A 9402-nucleotide genomic window follows, 5' to 3' on the forward strand; every position below is an offset into this window, starting at 1 on the left:
TTTATGCGAATAATGATTTTAAGAACACCACTGTAGAGTGAAATCAAACCTCTGCAAACTTATATCATATCCTAGAAGAAGTATATCAGACCTCCCAGAATCACAAGCAAGTTATAAAATCAAGGCATAAAAGGCATCACCAGGATGCTAGGAATACTACCAATAACAAAATCCAAGCTTATGTGCTAGAAACAATGTAAAGATGCCACTGCACAATCACTGCAAGGAAAGATCAAAATGCTGCAAACTTGTATCAGAGTTCTGCAATGATAATGTTAGTCTTTTAATAGACTCAATCAGTCATCAAAATTATGTAAGGTGACAACCAAACATTTGTGACAAGTAGAGACATGACCTTCAGAATTGAAGTCTCTTTAAAGTGAGATTAACTGAGTGTTTCCTTGTTAATAAAGTTGCTTCTTGATCAGCTTTTGTACAAATGCAATATGCCTAAGAAAATTCAGAAACATAAGTCATGATTTTCTTGTTTAATTGCTGACCTGCATTAAGTTCAGCCTGAGAATGCACCTGCACCTGTATTGACATTGAATACAAGAGGAAATTCGCACTAATTATGTAACACAAGTTGAAACTTGGAGTAAAGCGTTGAAACTGAAGTGGAACCCAATAAACTGGAATATGCCTACTACATATCCATAACATTTGTATCACTCTGAATCTTGTAATCACATTGCTTTAACTTGCAAGCTTTTATGTGAACACTGATAGGTCATCATGTATTGTATAAGCTCTTATGTATGATATGGCACTCATTGAACTGTGCATGGATTTCATAGTAACTTGCTATCTATTATCTCAGTGCTTATAACAGGTGATAGTTATGTGTTACTAATAGCTTGAATACCATTGCTTATCCTATGACGTAAAGGTTTAAGCTATCTATACTCTAAGCTCTAAGCTTCATGGGTACTACTATTCACACAATGTAATAGTGATAGCTCATTTATAGTGTTCAAGCTTAGCTCTATTAGGGTAATCATAGTGAAACATGGATACTAATGGTAATCAAGTAAGTAACACTCTGCTTTATTCTATCACAGCTTAGCTCACCAAGTTAGATCATAGTAATTCGTATGGGATTAGTTTACAAGTGATCATAACACCTACTAGTCTTAAGCATGCACATTGTATATATTGAACATAGTCTACCAAGTAGATCATAAGCATATCTGTAATCAAAGCACATCACAGTAAGTAAGCTAAGTACAAGCAATGGAGAAGCTGAGTACCCACTACTTATGGAATAAAGCATGGTTAGTAACAAGTAACAAACACAGAAAGGTGATCATAGTATTCTAAATAATCAATACATATGTATGTACACTTTATTTGAATGTCTTTTGTAAATATTATTGTTGTAGAAGCAGGGATACTATTTCCTGTGATTATCTCTGTATAGTACCGCTGGCGACGGAAGTAAAATACAACTATATATTTACATTGTAAATTATAGAATTCAGTAAACTAGTAATACGAGAAAACTAGACAAGGATCTTTGTCTGTTGCTTTTCAGATAAAATAATCAAGGTAACCACATACTCATAAAATGGAGATTACATATAAATGTTGTGACAGTAGAGTTAACTATTTGCTTTCTTGAATGGAAAATCAAAGTATATAAAACAAATAAAGATGATATCTTGTAAATCTTCCTAATAGCTCAAACAACTATGACCCAGATTTATTCTCATAGCCAGTCATGGATGATAGCTGAGAACGGTTATGGGCTAGTGTTGATGGAGAACATAATGTGAATGGAAAATATCATTTTAACACAATCTTCTGATACATAAAAGAACTAGAATAAATTAGGAGACAAATTTCTTGGCGGAAATACTTGCACTGCTAAAAGGAAATAAATATTTACACTTTTAGGACTATTATAATATGTTCAGAAACACCATTCGACAGCTTGAGAAGACTTTCTTTTGTTATCTTAAGTAAACAAGTAGCAAACTGGGAAATCTGAGCATTATAATATAAACTAAAAACGTTTTAGAAGCTGAAAAGAAGAACCCAAAATGGGTGTTCAGGAAACGAATGTTTCCAAGAGGGTCATGGCCCAAATCCGGTTCAGACTCTTACAATAAGTGGAAACTATTAACTAAAAACAAAACCCCAATTGTTACAGAACGTGATGAGGTTGTCGTCATGAAAAAACAGATTACAACAATCATTTAAGTCTAAACCTCGCCACAAAGCTCAAGAAATGTTTAGCACCTAGAGTTTGGGGTGCCATGGCATCCGGACAATAGGAAAAACCAACGGCGGAACTAGAAGCTGAGTAAGCAGGAAGCGCGAATCATTACCTCGATGTAAGCCTTGCTCAAAACAAGAACCCGATCAGAGATAAGATTTTATAGAATCAGTATGGAACATATGACATTAGAAACCAATACCTCAGAGGAGGCACTTAGCGTCATATTGGGCATCACCAAGAACGACATGAGAGCCGCAACAACCCTGTTTGCAACCAAGATAGGCAAAGTTGCTAGTTAATGAAATTGGAAAACGTAAGGTCTCAACAAAAACTAAATAAAATGTCGACCTGCATTACCTTGCATAGTGCCTGAAGGAGCCTCGTGAAAAAAATTTGGCATAAATTTAATATAGGACAAATCTTCCTCTAGCCCTTCCCTGATATTAACCGTATATAACACTATAAAAAGCCAACCCTCGAAAAAATTAAGAGAACCTCAGGGATTTTGTGGAGAAAATTGATGAAACCACACCCAATAAGCCAACCCTCGAAAAAATTAAGAGAACCTCAGGGATTTTGTGCAGAAAATTGATGAAACCACACCCGATTTAGTAAAGGAGGAAGAGGCCTTTTAGAAGGGAAGAAATCACGCGTAAACCTGTTATGAGAAAGGATGCAAGGAGTAGCATTATAATGCTCGAACAATGAAAATATATGAAAAAGGGAAAAACAAAATTTTATAAAATATTTAATATATAATATAAAAGTAAGTTTCAATTATTTATAATAACAACTTCGCTTACATGCATTTTGACAGATGTTGTCTTGCTTGCTCTTGATGCTCAGCTTGTACTCCAGGGAACGACCTCCCACTTCCTGAACTTCGAAAATGAGAAGGAAGACGTGTGGCCTTGAAGCCTCAGTACCCGCAACGAAGGTGTCGTCTGCTGCACCAGCCACGCCCATGGAGGCTCAGTACGCGCCCCAAAGGTGTCATCAGCTGCAGCAATGTCAAAATAAAACCAGATGGGAGCGGCGTCTAAGTTTAACCCAGACGTTCGTTTTTTAACAGATACTAAGATCGATTGGGATGCTTACATGTCACAGGCACTCCGACAAGAAGTGGAGGAGATTTAGCAAAGGTAAAGCTGTAATCAATTCTCTCCGTTTCATCCTGCTCATCCAATACATTTTCTTGCGCTTCTTTTCGCCTCCTGTAGTTAGGAAGTGCATCAACTCTAGTTTGAAGAGTTAAATCTGGTGTTGTTGTACCAGTATTACCAATATCTTGGACTTGATGCGTCATGTAACCATCTGATTTCTGCGCATCGTAATCTGGATTGCGAGCAGTAATACCATAAACAGCTTCTTTCGACTGCAAAATCGGAGCGATACCTGCCGATGACTGACCTGCGACCATTAAATCAAGAAATTACAGTTTTGCAATGCATTCAATGATGGGAATGTTAAGCTCTATTACTGCTTACTGAGTGAAGAATAGTGGAATATTGCCTTGAAGTGAGGACAAGTGGAGCAGTGCATGCAAAGTGTGCAATATTGCCCGTGAACCAACGTAGGTATGAAAGGAAGAGGTTTCAGGTGAAAGTACTGATAATTCATGGTGGAAGGAGCAAGGACCATGTTCTTCAAGCCATCAATCTAGCCAGCCTGCACAACCTGCACAAGGGTGAGTTTTTTGTTTCATAATGGAAATTGATTTTGCAACAAGAACAGCAGGTACTTTGTCATCCCAGTCTGACCTGTCAACCACAACCGGGACAGGATATGTCCTTGTAGGATATGCATATGGATCTTTATCTACGCCTGGATATGCTGTAAGTGATGGTGGTGAATCTGGAGCCGTACAAAGGGAAGTAGCGGGCTATGGGACCAGGGCAACCAGATCTGTTACTTGAACAAGGCATCAGCTTAGCTCGCATCAACAGATAGTCGGATTTCAAGCGCTTCACCAGGAGCAAGCCCAACACTAGCGTGATGAGGAGCCAGCCCAACCCTGCTTGACGATTTGGAAAAGATTTCTCATAGGCACGCATCTGCCTGTCTTCGTGGTGGTTATAGCACGGCCACAGCTGCACAGCTACAGCCCCTGCATGCAGAACACCTGCCTGCAAATATGCTCGAATCAAAATTGTAAAGACTCAATTAAAATTCCAAACAGTCCAAACTAATGCTAAGAAAGGCTAACATTAATACCCGAATTCCTCTGACGGTCAGCAATAATATACACGCCTATTTCCCTTAGCCTAAGCTCTGGCCTCTCCCGCCTCGGGAAGAGGCCAAATAAGATGGCAGTCCAGAGCACCTTGGTCATCCTGGCGGGGAGGGCACACAACATTCTAAAACCTTGATCTAAACCTTGATATAACCAACGCATTCGGCGAAACAGTACTCCGAATTAATGCTAACTCAAACAAAACTGATTCCTATAGTCCCTGGCCATTGCCAGATGGCAGGGACTAATAAGGCATACTTCAAATTCTAGTTGCTTGCAAGCCTTGGATAAATGTCTTATCTGTGCTTCCGCTGCGTTCGAATTCGATGAACCTCATATATAGAACATCCCAAGCAATTGATGCACTCGGTTATATCCTTCTTTGGCTCAAACAGGGAAAAAAAAACTTTATATACAAAACATACCAAAACATACTGCAGATTTTAATAGGCACTCCTGGATCTAACTACATGCAAAATGTGTGGATGCCCACTCTGCATGTGTTATAAGAAAATAATAACTATAATATAATCTATCAATTCAGGATTAGTTGTTCATTGCTAGTATATTAGAAGTTAACTATTTTATTAGCAATATTAGAAGTTAACTATTTTATAAATGAAAGAGAAATTTACATGGGTAGCTTATTAGCAATTAATTATTTTAGAAAACCAAAAAGATACTTACCTGTTCATTTAGAAGATGGAGAAGTTAAACTAAATTGGATTAATTTCTTTTTCTTCCGCCACATTTGTTACACATCACTAACCACTACAATTTCTCACATGAAAATTAATCACATCAAGAATCTTTCTGATCAATAACCAATTTCTCTTATAAAAATTAATTACATCAAGAATCTTTCTGATCAATAGAGGAACTGTAACTAACTATTGCATCAAACCCAATTAAAAGATATTGCATATCCATGGGAAAGAGAAAAAGATGAAAGGCAAAACATACCTACTGCAGATTTGGCTGGTGCTTACAATTCGAAATGCCTCGCATAGATGTTGTATCTGTGCTTCATTCAAACTCCGAGGTGACATATGTCATATCAAACCAACCAAAAATGGAGAGATGAAACCAAATACAAAAAAACACCCCCAAAGCAATTTAGGACTTTGTTACATCTTTCTCTCACTCAAATATTATATATACAAAACATACAACAGAGTTTGATGATGGGCTCTCCGGGATCCAAATGCGTGCAAGACGCGCAGATGCCCTCTCTACACTCTGTTATTTATGCGGGTTCGAATCCTGAGGCCATACATCTTATATCAAATCCAATCAAAGAGCTCGTCCGATGGTCTCCTTCCTTTTAATTCGAGACAACTAGTACCCGGTCCAGAAGAGATATGTATTTTTCGACCGGTATTCTCTTCCAGGTAACTGAAAGTGGCATGATTTGGTTGATCGCACGGGTGTCAGCGTAGTGTCCAGGAGTTGGATTTACATCCCTGGCTCGAAATCAATTAACAATTCTGTTCTGTTTAGGCCCTACAGGGTACAGTATTTCCTAACCTTCTAATCTATCTTTCGTGATTTGTAATTTCTATCTGGATCCCCAAGCAATTTATGGACTTGGTTACATCCTTCTCTCACTCAAATGAGGAAACTAGTAGTTATATATACAAAACATACTACATATTTTGATGATGGGATCCTCCGGATCTAGATGTGTGCAAGATGCCCCTCTACACTCTGTTATTTATGCGGGTTGGAATCCTGAGGCCACACATCTTATATCAAACCCAATCAAAGAGCTCGTCCGATGGTCTCCTTCCTTTTAATTCAAGACAAGTAGTACACCTTGAATCAAATTATTTTTTCGACTTCTATCAGTCCGTCCAAATCAAAGAGCTCATCCCTGTCCGTAATGTTTTGGTTGCGCGATGCGAAGATCCCAGTGAGTTCGAACCATAGTTACCAAATTCGAATTCGAATATGAATTTGAATTGATTTCATATGGAAAAAATTCGATTACCTAAAATACAATATGGAAAAAATTCGGACGTAAAGATCTTTCAAAATTAATGTAACATCCCTACCGTAATAACTCATCATAATAAACCGTTATGAAATATTTACGAGTTGGTTGTGAACCGATTCTTGTTCGTCGGAAACTGAAATCAAGAAATGACAGTTGGTTCTTGGGCGGAGGCTGGAGCTTTTTCATGCGGGAGATGAGGAGATCAAAAAAGGGAATAAGCGCTGCGTGCCTACAGTTTTGGTTTTTACCACACGAAACCTGTTGCTTGGCTTCAATTGCAAGAATTACACTCATGCAATTCAGGGTATAGAATTGGCGATGGTTCTTTTAATGTTGCGATGGCTGTCTGGGCACCAGCAAGGCGTTTCTCTCTCCGGTTTTGCGTATTATACATCTTCTACTGCCCTTTAGTTCTGTTTTAGATTCGTTGGATCCGTTCGAGGGCCGCCTAAATCTGTTCGCCTTCACTCAGTCCACGACTCGGTCTCAAGGACTCTGTAATGGCCACTTTGGATTGCAGGTCCTGGTGATCAATGGTGGCAGAATGTGGCAGAAGAGAGGTTGTGGCAGAAGAGAGGTTGTGGTACTTCTTTCTGCAAGAGGAGGCCGGGGAGATGTGGGAGGCTGTGCTTCTCGCCGTGACTTACATGCGGTCCAGTTCCCCTGTCAGCTATTGTTTCAAGCTGCATTGCTGCAGCTGTTGTGCGCTCCATGTCTACAGCAGCTTTAGCTTGATGGTGATACAACTGAAGAGATAAGTATTTATGACAATCTTGGAAAACATAAGAGTTTATGCTAGTATTGTGAAATGAGTATGTGTTATTTGTTTATAGACATAGCTATTTTGGGTAAGGAAATGAATATGTGTTATTTTGTTTAATAGTTATTGCATTTTTGGAAAAGAAAATGCATATTAAAGGAATAGAAGTAAATATTGCATCTTTGGAAGGGAGAATGCATATTAAAGAAATAGAAGTTAATATTGCATTTATGGAAAAAAAAAGAATGAATATAAAGAAATTGAAGTTAAGTTGGATTTTTATATGGTAAAATACTAAGAAAGGGGATATGTGTTGCACACATCAAAGAAGGGCGATTATGATAAGTTATGGGATGCACTAAGGATTAGCCATCGTGTTATAGAGGTATATTCTTGTATGGGCATAACTATTGAGTCATATTCCTTAGGAAAATAATATGTGATTACCTTATGCTAACGTAACTATTATCTTAGTTTCTTGTTGAACGAGATGTGTAAGCACACGAGATTTGTGCTAGATTTCATTAGAAAGGGTATACATATGCATGCAAGAAGAGACAACAAGTTGTGTTAGTTTGCTTTACATGTTTGCAGGCAACAAAAGTAATGGCTAAAAGACTAGCTCTTTTGGTAAAAGTTTATGTAAATTTTCATGTAAGCAGATTATAACTGATGTTGTAGTTAGTCCCTTCAAGGGTATCCCTTAATGTTTTGTCCTATACGAATATGTGCTTGAGCGAAGGGAAAATGCTAAATAATATGATTATTTATAAATGAAATCATGATGTCAATGTTGATAATGATAACATGGACTTGTAAAAACTAATGGTTAGATCTCTTAGAGAGAAATATGCATTAGTGTGAATAAGCATTGTGAAAAGTAGAACAAGAATTTACTTGAATATATGTACTAGTTAATTAGTATGTTATGCTTGCTCATGCAGATGAGTAGATGTTAAAAGATCACTTTTAGAGGTTGCTTAATGAATGATTAATATTGTATCTAATATTGTTGCCAAAGCTTGTTGACAACTACATTGACAGGAAACGATGGCGGTTGGTGCCTAAGGAAAGTGATGTCTAACATTATGGCAGGAAAAGGATTATTGGTCCATGCAGATGAGTTCAAGTTGTAGGATCGTACATTGCTAGAACAATCATGCCACAAGGGATGTTGTATGTGGCGGTATGTAAATAAAAGATTACATGAAAACTGTATTAGCTTTTAGCTAGTTATGTGACAGCTTAATGATAATTCATTGTAATGATTTTAATAACAATGGCTAAGGGATGGAATCCCTTATAAGCCATTGAGTGAGGGGTGAAAACCCTCACGAGCGTTTAATAATAAGATTAAACGTTTGCTGGTTTTCACCCTACGGGGTTTCCAGGGTACATCGGTGTTCAATGGTGTGATTGCCTTTTGTGTCAATTTGATGATGTTGAATACTTGATGATGATGATTCTTTACTGGTTGCGATACTCATAATGCCCAAGTAAGAGATTAATGAATATGGTTAAGGAAAACATGAAATGGATGCAAGGTGGATGCAAGGTTCATTAGACAGTTTATGTTATTACACTACAGCAGTAGTTGTTAAGGGTTATGTGTCTTACTGTTCTCTACTGTGTTTACTTTATGTACTAATGAACTTTATATCTAATGGTTAACGATGAATGTGGAGTTGTGAATTGGATAATTACTTGTGGTAATTTGTATAAAAATTCTAACTCCCTACCTTTTACATGCGAGGTTACCGGGGTTTGTGACAAGTGGTATCAGAGCTAAAGGTTGCAGCACTGGCGCCTTTGGGAATTGGTAAGTGGAAAATAAATTGAGGTATGCCACCAGTGAGCATTAACTCAGGTATGAGTTTAATCATTCACATATTGATTTACATAGTACACTATTTTTGGCATGATAAGTGTGATTCGTGTTTAAACTGCTTTGAGTAGTAAGTAATAAAGTTGCTGCATAGCTATGTTCATGACATTATATTCCTGATGAGGATAAAATACATTGAAACTTTTGTCGCACTTAGAACAATATTGAACACTCATTGAGGAAAGTGACAATCAACTACCAACTTTTACTTTGCAAATATGGCAATAACAATGATTCATTTATTAAACAAAATTGAAGTTACAATGAACAAAACTTAATGAGTCAATGCATGAATATAAATTATGTG

This window comes from Pinus tabuliformis, chromosome 8 (assembly GCF_031772625.1).
Source record: "Pinus tabuliformis cultivar Carrire ecotype Pingquan chromosome 8, CPIR1, whole genome shotgun sequence".
Lineage (NCBI taxonomy): Eukaryota > Viridiplantae > Streptophyta > Pinopsida > Pinales > Pinaceae > Pinus > Pinus tabuliformis.